We start from the raw sequence: 12,519 nt of genomic DNA, 5'->3' as shown, positions 1-12,519 counted from the left end.
CTGACACAAAACAAGAGGTTCCAAAGATTGTGCCAAGTTTCAGAGCCCCAGGGGAGCTGCCACTCTTGTGCTTGGATCAAATACTACCATCTGGGAATGTAGGTACAGGATGTTATTTGTATGGTTTTTCTGTTTCTTCCAAGGCTTCTTGAAACATTGATATTTTGGTGCAAATACTTTTTACTTATAAAACACTAAGAAAGCAAATTATGCATTTGTAGCTCAATAACACTGCAACAGTTGCTACTTTATTTTCGGTTTATAATATAAGGGTTACATTTTTTCCTCTGTGTTTATGATTTTCCTTCAAAACTGTGTGTGGAAAAGACTACAGTCAGGATAAAATCTTATCCTGTAGTCGTTAAACACTCTAAATGCATATGCTAGGAATTATATCCATGTTGAGTATTATCTGATTTAGGGTTTTATTGCTGTGAATAGACACCATGACCATGGAAACTCCTATAAAGAAAAACATTTAATTGGGGCTGGTTTACAGTTCATAGGTTACTCAATTATCGTCATGGTGGAAAACATGGCAGCACACAGACAGATATGGTGCTGGAGAGTTCTAAATCTGAACCCGCAGACAGCAGGAAGAGACACACAAAAAGAGAGATGGGGGGGGTTCCAGCATCTGAAACCTAAAAGCCCACTTCCAGTGACACATTTCCTCCAACAAAGCCACATCTAATCCAACAAGGCCACACCTCCAATAATACCATTTCCTATGACTCTATGGGTTCCGTTTTCACTCAAACTGCCACAAGTATATTCCTCTATTGTTTTTATGACAACCATATAATACTGAATGCTAAATAAAAATTTTACTACAATTAATTTTTTAGCACTTATTAAACATGAGACAAAATACACACATCTACTTCAAAGCCATATTCTCTTCCTGGATTCTGTTTTCCAGTGTTATCTTGCCCACCCCACTATTATCTGCAAATTGGAGTAAACTTAAAAGTAATTTTCTTCACCTCCAACAAACATTTTTGGTATTTTCAAGTGAAATTTTATTTTCTGTGTGATTATTACTAATATGTAAGTATGCTCTTGCATATTTGTTGTTCATCTGATATCTGACTTAAGTCTCCTCTGATTAAAAAATTTAAATTTATTCCTTTAGTTTCTCTAAGCATATAATTCAGTATCTAGTATATTCCATTTCTGAACTATAAAACACAGAGAATTTTCATTTCTTGAAAACTTGAATGAGCTCAAGAATAGAGAGTTACATCCTAGAACTATTTTGAGGTAATTCTATGATGATTGGATATGTGTTTTCCAGTCATGTTGTGTTGCTTAAGAATTGATATATTCAACACTTTTATTAATACCAAAGGTATTCATCCACTTTTTATGCAGCAAGCAATAGATACACAGAACACTATTCTCAACGAACCTGACTTCTCAGTAGGGAAGACAGAAAATACACTGGGATTAGTAAGGTGTTACTTGGAACTTAGCTATCCCACAGCAACATTGCTTTCCTGTCATACACAATGCCTCTTTGTATTCTACACTATTTTCCTAATGATATTTACCCGAGATTTCCTGTGATATTGTATATGTATTTATTCTCAAATGTGTTTTGTTTATTATGATGTGTATGTGCACATGCCACGGTGCCATTGAAGTGGTCAGAAAAAATCTGTTGGGAGCTGGTCCTCTTTCTCTGTTATGTATCTGGAGGATTGAACCCAGGTCATCAGCTTGTGCAGCAAGCACTAACATTTAAGACAGGTAAAAATATGCGATATAGTTCTGCCTTAGGCCTGCTTGATTTTAGCTCTGCATAGTCTCGCCCATCCTGTTCGTTTTCATGGTGTGGGTTTGTGTATGTATGTGAGAGAGAGAGAGAGAGAGAGAGAGAGAGAGAGAGAGAGAGAGAGAGAGAGGAGAGAGAGAGAGAGAGAGGAGAGAGAGAGAGAGAGAGAGAGAGAGAGAGAGAGAGAAAGTATTGCATATAAGCTTCATGTATATGTCTGTGAGAGAGACCTTTGGAGGTCTGAGGTTGATGTAATGAGTTGTCTTTGATTTCCCTTACACGTTAATCAATGAAGAATAATCTCTGACAAACCCAAACTCTCTGATGAAGCTAGTCAACATAGCCACCCTGTTCTGTGTTCATGGTGTCTCTGTCTTCTAAGTTCAGACTCATAAGCAGGTAACCATGCACCCAGTATTATAATGGGATCTGGTGATCTGAACTTGGGTCCCTGAGTTTGTGCAGCAAGGGCTTAGCCTTAGACTAGCTCCTGTCTTCTAATAATGTGCTTGGCAGTTTAGTTCCTTCACCTACATGTACTCTACACATAAACCTCTCCCCCAAAGAATTCACCTAGCTACCTTGGACCCCTGGTGTGGGAAGTCCTTCTATCTATGTGTTGCTTTTATTGGTTAATGAGTAAATCTGTTTTGGCCATTGACTTAGCAAAATAGTGCAAAGTGGGAGTTCCATGCCAACAGAAGAGGAGAGAGTAGGTGAAGTCAAGAGACGACATGTAGCTGCAGCAGGGGCAGATGCTGCTAGAACCCTGCTGGTAAGCCACAGCCACATGGTAATACACAGATTAATAGAAGAGGGTTAATTTAAGACATAAGAGTAAACCAGAAATATGCTTAAGCTATTGGCCAAACAGTATTGCAAGTAATATAGTTTCTGTGTGATTATTTCAGAAGTCTGTGCAGTCAGGAATAAGCAGCCTCTACCTACAGACCCCACCTGCACATAGCTGCAGACTCCTCTACCCCTACTATCAATCAAAATTAGACACTTTCTAGTCATGTGTATTCCCAATGTATCTGATAGAAAGGATGGAAAGGCCCATCTGGCCTAGAATAGTTGTTTTGTTTTGTTTTTTTCTTCTTGTGCAATGAGGCAAAACTGTGTCCTCAAGGGAACTTTTAGGGATAATGTTCTATTTACCATCTCTGCCTGCTAATAATGAACATGCATGTGATTAAAGTCAGGGAAGAGACATCTGAAGCATAAAAAAAAAAGAATTATATGCCCTAATCTTTCAGTCAATACAGAGAACTACCCAAACTATGCCCCTTAGCGAGCAAAGTCTTTATCTTCTTGAACATAATAAAATGAACCCTGAATAATAATCAGGGCTCTTGAGTACCCTTCCCTTATGTATCATGTCAATCTTGGTAGCATACCTCTCTCTGGCCAGAATTATAGCAGGTTTCCAAATAAAGTTACCATTCCGCATTTGTAAATCTGTGTGAGTCCTTATTTTCCACTCTTCAGATAAGTCATGAAGGACTTGCAAGTACCCCAACCACACATAATGCTTTTACCTGTTGAGTAACTCACTAGCCTTTGTTTTTAGATCTAAATAAAAGTATTTGGGTTCTTAATTCTACTTTGATTTCTATGTTTAAATCTTTGCTCCTCTGTTCTTCCACCCACTTTTTTTTACTCTCATCAATTTTAGTAATAATTATAACACTATAACATTTTATTTGAGGTTAACTTTTGACCACATTTGGAAACTGCTAATGTGGTCTGTTTTTGCTATTCTGGCTTTACTATCATTCAAAATTATAATCTTAATTTGATTGCTGGCTAGGACTTTGACGATAGACTTTGAAATAATAACTTTTTTTCTAAGAAGTACTTTGTGGTTAATAAATAGCTAAGGTGCACTGTGGTAAGAATATGTGTGACCTGACAAACTTTTGATTTGCAAAGTATCTTTGTTCATGATTTTCCTCTCTGTCTTCTTCCCTCCATGAATCACTTTTATTCTGTCTGTTCAGATTGACTATTTCATAAATATCTAAATATATATTGTTCTATTGTAAATAAAAATGAATCACAAATATGTTGAAGGGAGGCTGCTTCTTGTCCCCAGCTGCTCAACCCAAAAATAATCACACAGAAACTGTATTAATTAAATCACTGCTTGGCCCATTAGCTATAGCTTCTTACTGGCTAACTCTTACATATTAATTTAACACATCTCCATTAATCTGTGCATCATCACATGGCTGTGACTTAGTGGCTAAAATTCTGGCATCTGTCTCTAGAGAGACTACATAGCTTCTCCCTAACTCTGACTCCTTACTCCCAACATTCAGTTAAGTTTTCCTCACCTACTCAAGTTCTATCAACAGGCTAAGACAGTTACTTTATTAACAAATGGTATTCATGGCATACAGAGGGGAATCCCACATCACCTCCCTTTTTCTGTTTAAATAAAAAGGAAGGTTTAAATTTAACATCATAAGATTTTAACATAGTAAAATTACATATAACAAAACAAGTATCAAGCAAGAATTATAGTTAAAATATTTATATCTACTTTATCTTTTAGCATATCTAAGGAAAACTATAACTGTAAATTCTTCAACTCCATCAAAGACTCCAGAAGAATATGATATTACCTAAATAAACAGGAAGTGCACTGTAAGCAACTACCAAAACTCTAGAATTGACAGAGACATCTCGCTGTCTGGACAGTCACTCAAAGTACTTTTGTATCATTGGGGCATTCATCTTCAGGCTACAGGCCCATAGTATCCAGCAAACTTTTCTTTGAAGTAGGAAATTTGAAGATCTGTTCTGCCTTGCAATGGTAAAGTCTATCAGTTGCTTTCTTCTATGTCCTGCAGAATGTCTGGCAGACTATTTCATGAAGCAGGAACCCCAAAGGATCGTATCACCTTTATGCAAGTTCAACAGTAATTTCTCTGTGGGTCCTACATGTCCAGTTTACATTAGCATACCATCAAGCAGTCCAGGCAAGAGCAGTTTCTTGCCCAAATGACTAACCAACTCCATAAGGAGCCTCTTCGATGACCATCTTTCTCTTCAAGTAGATTGGTGCAGTAAGGAGCAGATGTGTCTCATTATCATGAAAAGACCTAAGTTATTAAAACATTTTAAATGCCATGTTCTGAAGGTCTTTGGAAGGCTTAAAGATTATCTAACTGAAATATATCTCTACATATCTAGAAAATCTAACTAACATGAATACAAGCTTGACTATTACAGATGATTATCTATTAACCTATATTTCTTAATTGTACATTACCTTTTTAAATGAGTTGCATAATCACAATACCTTAATCAAGAGCAGAAATATATACACATGGTATAACAAAATTGACCTTAAATTTGTATCAATAAACCAAGATCCATACCAATGCAAATCTCTATAGTATATCTTCCCTTAAATGTAAACAAACATTTATACACAATATTTGGGAACTTGGGCATAGTTCTTTCCAAATTGCTTACTGCTTTTTGTTGGATGGAGTAACTTTTGGGGGTGTTTACAGTGGCCTTTCAGGGGGACTTGGTCCATCAAGCCACATTAATCTGGAAGCAATCCACAGGTTCTCACCCTCTCTGGAAACAACAGCAACAAAATGAACCTCTTTTCTGATGTGAGATTCCTTCTGTATGCTGTGAATACCATTGATTAATAAAGAACTGGGTTGGCCTGATAGGGTAGAATAAAGTTCTGCAGAGAAAACTAAGCTAAATGTTGGGAGAAAGTAGGCAGAGTCAGGGAGAAGCCATGTAGCCTTGATGGAGAAAGACACTGAGAACTTTACCTGGAGACCCACAGCCATGTGGTCATACACAGATTAATGGAAATGGATTAAATTAAAATATAAGAGTTAGCCAATAAAAAGCTAGAGCTAATGGGCCAAGCACTGATATAAGTAATATAATTTCTATGTGATTATTTCAGGACTGAGCAGCTGCGAACCAAGAAGCGACCTCCTTCAAGAAATTGGTGCTAACATGGTCAACTAAATCCACATAAAATCTAAAAAGGCTTGGAAAGGAATTCTAGACACTAAAAGACAAAGTTTAACCGAATATTCTCTTTTTCCAGATGGACTTTGCTTGCTGGTGGCATGCTGCGGCTCCTTTAAGAGAGGTTTTCTTGATTTAGCAGTAGCAGAAAAAAAAAAAAAGCCATGGTTTCAGAATGACAGCTTCCTGGTTCATGAGCACAAACACTCTGGCTCTTTTGGGAGGTTTGGCTGTGGAGTACTTGAATGGGGTTTATTGGACTGGGTGCTTGTACACCCACTTGGGAAAGTAGCTGAGACGATGCCCACAGCTCAGCGCCCCCTGCCTGGGCAGGTGGCAGGATCAGGACTACTAGGAGTGCTCAGGCAGGAGAGCATGGCATCTGCCATACACAGAGATATTTCTAGGCTGCCCAATGCTCTGAATGGCATATTTAGCTTATTCTCAGATTACAAGGGTTTATGTGTTACATGCTCATTCTCAGAGTTAAAGTGCTGAGCACGGCTTCTACCTGGAAGTCCCAGAGGTGGCAGTAATGGTATCTCTGTCATTTTAAAAGTGGATGGAGGTGGAGCCAGCATCCAGAGCCACTACGACCAAGCTGCTTACCATTTTAAAAGTTCTTCAAGACAGTAAAGAATTACAGATATACAATAGAACAGATGCAAACATAAAAGGCCTCTAAACGAGTCACAGTGTTGGATAAATATATGTAGGCTTGGAAGAGAAAATTAAAAATATAGACAGCTATAAAAAGAAGTAATTTTTTAAAGGTAAAGTCTTTAAAGAGACAGAGTACAGACAGTCATAGATTAAAGGAGTAAAGATAATAATAAATATTAAAAAGCAATACATAAAAAATAAGCCACATAAAGATGAAATACATGTGTGTATGGGGGGGGGGGGCTGTGGAATTCTACAGTTGTTGCTGCTGAAGCCACAGAAAGTGATGTCATCTCAACCCAAGTGTCTGGGAACCAGAGAGTCCAGTGCTGTGACAATAAAACCATAGAAGTTAAAACTGTTCACCTGTTTGACAAATTAATGAGTAGTGGTAACAGCTTATGTCTGGTTTATGGTAGCATGTAGGAAAAGGGAAGTTGGCATATTTTAAACGACCAAACTGCTGTGTTTGTTAACAGTGGCTCTAATCTCAGGACTCTTAGTGTTCTTTCTGCCTTGTGGTTGACTTGTGCACATTCTTCTCAGCCAGGCTCCCTCGGCTGCTCAGGACTTGTTATTCCATCATATTTGGACACTGGTTTCCATGCTGAAATTCAGATGTTCTTCAGTGAGATTATTATCATAAAACTTCTATGACTGGATAAGAAAAAGGAGAGAAGATAACATGCACTATTATATTAGGTAAAAGAAAAATGCTGGCTAACTATTACTGTGACAGGCTAGTGTCGTTTGATGACTGTAAGACAAGCAGCATCAAGCCACAGGCTGGGGACCATGCTAGGCACTGCCTCTGAGAGTAACGCTTCGATTAAAAACGGAAAAGTTTGCTTTCCAAAATCACTCTTGCTTTATTCCTTTTCATCTGCTAGCTCTAATGACTGATGCATTCCTGAATCTGTTCTGTTCTGTGTCCAAACAAATGAAAAAGCCATGTCCACAGCTATCAGAGGATTGCTTGCATGTGTAAAGAAATCTAGCTCACAGTTACTTGATACTTGAAAGTGTTCCTGATCAACATGTTTTGAAATACTTAAAAATTGCACAGGACCCTAAAGGCATTTTATTTGTGTGTCAATATTTAGCAAATAAAAAAATCAAAACTAAGGATGGTTTAAAATGTTCACTTAAAAGTCACGTCATTGCCATAAGTATACAAATAGCATGCTATGAAAAGTGTATTTCCAAAACAAATGTAATTGAATAGGAAAAGTGGCACTATTTCACATTTTTCAAATCTTTTTCATGCCTCACTTAATAGACAAAGTCAAATTCTCACATCTGCTTCTGCATTTACTATTTTGCTACATCCTTTATTTTGTAGATTCTGGGAAATACTGGATATTTGACAGAACAAGGCCACTACAGACTCCATATTATTAAACAACTTTCCCTTTTGTAGACCCTCTACAAGTGTCAAAAGGATTTCCAGGGTTCACTAGATAAGCTTTTTAAAACCATTGTTTTTCACATATACTCCATTGCAACATACATGATATTCTCATGTCTTTCAGTAAATAAGGTGAATCTTATTCTTAAATTGAACAAACAATATGAGAAAATATGGCATTTAGGGAAAACAGTTTGGAGAAGAATGGTAACCAAGAGATGTGTGGTACCTATGAAATTCGTTCATAAATGGATATGAAGAAGTAAATTATAAATACAGCCACTGCTGAGACACCAGCTGCATCTCCTTTATCTTTAATTCAGTGACACAGAACAAAATGCCAATGACAGGAACATTATCACAGAGATGTCTTCAATCTGTTAGGCTCTAATTTTATTCTTCAAGTAACTAATTTGAATGCTGCAGCCTTTAATAATGGCTGGGAGCTAAATACATTAAAAATAAAAACCACTCCTGATGACTTTGGAAAAAAATCTTGCATAATACCAAAATGGGAACCAATATTTTTCAAAAACCTGGTGATGTGATAAATAGTACTTAATAAATTCAGTGATTGTCTGCACCTACAATTACTGACAAAGAATAAGTTCACTTTTTTCCTTTTTGTATGTATGTATACCTACTCCCCCCAACACACATTCTCTCCCCTACATACATTCATTCATCCATTAGGCATTTTTGTGGAGAACTTGTCTAAATAATGGCAGGCATTATTCCTAGCAATTAGCATATGTGTTTGCTATTTCTCCTGTTGTTATGAGAAAATACCCTAATAAAAGGGACTTAAGGCAAAAACGGGGGGCTGGTTTTGGCTCAGGGTTCTAGGGTCCAGTCCATCAGGCAGAGAAGTCATGGCAGCTTGAACTAGTCACATTATGTCCCCAACTAGGATGCAGAAAAGGGTGAATGCTGCGTGGTTCTCTTTTTCTTTAGACCTAAGGCAGGTGCCAGCTCATGAAATGGTACTACCCACATTTAGTACAGATCTTCCCACTTTTATTAACCTAATCTAGACAATCCACAACAGGCATGCCCAGAGATTTGTCTCCATGGTAACTCCAAACTCCTGCAAGTTGACAAGATTAGCCAACATACCATGCAAATAGAACTCAAATTCTTGCCCTTGTGAGTTCTATGCTGTGGCTCAACAAACAACTCAACAAACATGGGTAAGCTAAATACCATACTTCTACTGCAGCCTGTTCTGACTGGTTGGCCCTGGTGGTGAGGCACAAAGCGGGCACTTAAAATGTTGCCTGAGTGAAGAAGTTACAAGTGAAACAGTCAAGTTTCTCTCCACAGCTGCTCCCTTTTGTTAGTGTGTTTTAATGACTCCAGTTTTAGCTGTATCACAGACTGAGGATAATTTCAAAAAGAGACAGAGAGCATGAAGAAACAAGCACGGGATGTGGCTGTTGGGGTTCCCTATTAACCTGCTTCCCTAGGTGACTTGTTTTAGAACAGCACCCCTAAATAATATGGCATTACATCCATTCGACTGGATGTACACATACTGCCATAAGTATGAAAGAGAAAACTGAATGAATAAGTGGTTAGTAGATAAATGATATGATGATGTAAAGATAAAGGAAGGCAGAGGACTATAAAAATATTTGAGCATAGAGAGAGCAATCCATTGTAGGAAAGAGTGCATAAGGGGTGAGGAAGGGAGCAACCAGCACAGAATGGTGACTGACACTTTGTATAGGGTATTGTGGGAACAGGAAGCTGGCTGAGAGGTCTGGGAGCTGATAAAGGAGGGTGGGCACACAAAAGTACAACTCTTGATTTTCCTTTGTGTTGGGAAGCCAAGGGGGCTTGTGAACAGAAGAGTGGTGAGCCTCACATCTTTTTAATAGATTTGGTTTAGAGATAATATGATTAAAGTCAAGATAATAATGAATAGTGTCCTGTATGTATTTTGAAGATGGAAAGAGCCAACAAATTATTTGCAAGGAAAGATAGAGACACTATAGACGTGTTGGGACACAGATACATAGAAGCATTTACTGCAATGACAGTGATTGTGATGGGAGAGGGGCCTACTCTGAGAGAGCATTTTAGTTAGGATGCTGAGGCTTCATTTCTGCCTTATGTGCTTCAGTAGGCCAACAGAGTAGAACTCCCACCACTTAGATAATCTGTGCCTCATCTGCACCCAAGGAGACTGAAGTACAGTAGAAAAACGCCTTTTCCTAATAGATGCAAGGACCAGGCAGCATGTTTATAATCTGATTATAGCGCTCTCAAAGAAACACTTTTTTGTGGAATTCATTTTCTAATCCAGGAAATGAATTGCAGCAGGCACCCTCATGGAGCCTCTACCTGAATTCAATCCCAGCTATGAGCTATGTATCAGTTGTGTAAAATGGCAACAGGAAAAGGTCCCACACCAGGTGACTGTGGGACTGGATGACTGCACCGCATGCAACCCAGGATAAAGGGTAGTACTGTTATTGTTTCTTCAAACTTAAGTCTTGATGTAAGCATCAACATTTGATATCACTTTGCTATGACTATATACATCTACTGTAATACCACAGGGACTAAAAAAAGGATATGACAAGGAACTAAGCTTAAAGCTAGATGACATATCTCCCAATATCTGTACATTAAGTAAGGTTATAAAATAATATTCAGAAGAAAATTTATTGAAGCTTTTCTCACCAAGAGACTTTTACACGTGGGTATGTGGTGATATTTCATTTATGATCTGACAATAAAGCTTGCCTGAAGATCGGAGTGCAGAGCTAAGCCACTAGAGGCCAGGCAGTACTGGCACACACCTTTAATCCCAGGACTTGGAAAACAGAGGGAGAAAGATCTCTGTTAGTTCAAGGCCACCCTGGGCTACCCGAAATCGATCCAGTCTAAAAGAAAAACAGAGCTCACACAAAGGTGATCCAAGCAGTTGGGATCATATGCCTTTTATCCTAGCACTAGGGAGTTGGAGACAAGAGTGATACAGCTGGGCTGAGTGGAAAATAAGGCAGGAGGAGACAGGCACTCATTGGAGTCTAGGCAGTCAGTCTGAGCAGTCACTCTGAGGATGTTGTCAGTCTGAGGAGCAGTCAATCTGAGGATGCAGTCAGAGGATGCAGTCTGAGCAAGTAGCTGAGGACAGGACCCCTTTGGTCTGAGCATTGGTAGGGGTAAGAACTCTAGTGAGTGGTGGTTCGGCTTCTCTGATCTCTCAGCTTTCACCCCCTAATATCTGACTCAAGGTTTTTATTATTAAGACCAACTAGAATTCGTGCGACACACATATGTATGTGTGTGTGTGCTTCCTTAAAGAAGCCACACTTACATGGAAGATCCTGTGAACTGATTGGCTGATTAAACTTTGTAATAATGGTACAGAATGCTGCAAACAAGAGCCAAATATTTGCGCCCCTATATAGTCACAATAGTAACCATTTGCTCTTAATTCCTGTGTCATCTGACCTAACATCTTTTGTGACTGGTATGTACTGCTGAAACCTAGCTGGCCAATAGCTTCTATCAGTCTTTTTTATTTCCCTGTGGTCCTGTATGACACCAGGGATTGAATCTAGATCATGGTAGGAAAATACCCTACCTCTAGATATCTAGTTCGTTTTTCAGCCTTGAAACTAAGAACGTTATAGAATTTAAACATATAGATCTATATGCCCCCAAAGTCATCGACCTAACCGATGTCCTATCCCTACCAAAATATTTGGTAAATACATTCATGTCTAACCTTCTCTTTTGGTGGCTATAAAAGTTTATGTACTATTTTCTAGAACAACAGATTAAGTAGACTGAATTATGTCTGGATTCACAGTTACACATGGTTGTCTCCATATGAATTCTTCCTCCCTTTGGAGCAGAGGCTGTGTTTGTCGCTATCATATTAAACACCAGAAACATATTCAGTACTGAAGTGAAACAGTTAATGAAACCTCAAAAGGCAACATTGTTGCAATCACAATGCAACAGTTATAGAAAGGAAACACTTCCAAAGATGAAAAGGCCCCACTAGTCTCCCTTGTTTAACTGCCAATAGAGAAAATTCACTCTGTTCTGTAAAAGACCATGTGTGGGTTAAAAAGAACAACGCCTAGATTTTGACGTTTAAAACTACATGCTTGCCAAAAAAAAAAAAAAAAAGAATCCGCGAAATTTATTCTAGATTCTTAAGACGATTGATTTCTTTTTCTAGCTTCCTATGCTGTTCGGGTTCAAGAGACTTGATACCCCTGCAGGCTTCCTAGTGAGGTGACTAAATTGGAGTGTTCCAGGGGACCCTCCAGCCCACACCGTGCCTTTGCTGACGTCTTCTAGATAAGGAACAAGCAGTACTCTCCTTGAGGGCACTTCAAAACGAAACTTAACACTTGGCCAAGGGCTCCTTGGGGTCAGAAGCCTAGATTTCGGGAAAGCTCCTCTTCCTAGTCCTGAACGTCGTCTAGCTTCCTCCCGCAAGGCTCTCCGGTGAACCCTCACCGTGTCAGAGCCAAGTGGTGATAAGGTCCGTCACGTAAAGAGCAAGGGAGAGATCGGGGCCGGAGAGCCGCCCCACCGCGGCGCAGAGCCAGCGAGGTCCGCGAGCAGAGAGCGGACAGCGGGTTGCGGGCGCCGCGCGCGCTCGCCTCGGGGGCGTGGCTTCCGCCGG

Source organism: Chionomys nivalis, chromosome 2, assembly GCF_950005125.1.
Source record: "Chionomys nivalis chromosome 2, mChiNiv1.1, whole genome shotgun sequence".
Lineage (NCBI taxonomy): Eukaryota > Metazoa > Chordata > Mammalia > Rodentia > Cricetidae > Chionomys > Chionomys nivalis.
The sequence above is the reverse complement of the archived record's forward strand: the minus strand, read 5'-3'. Positions refer to the sequence as shown.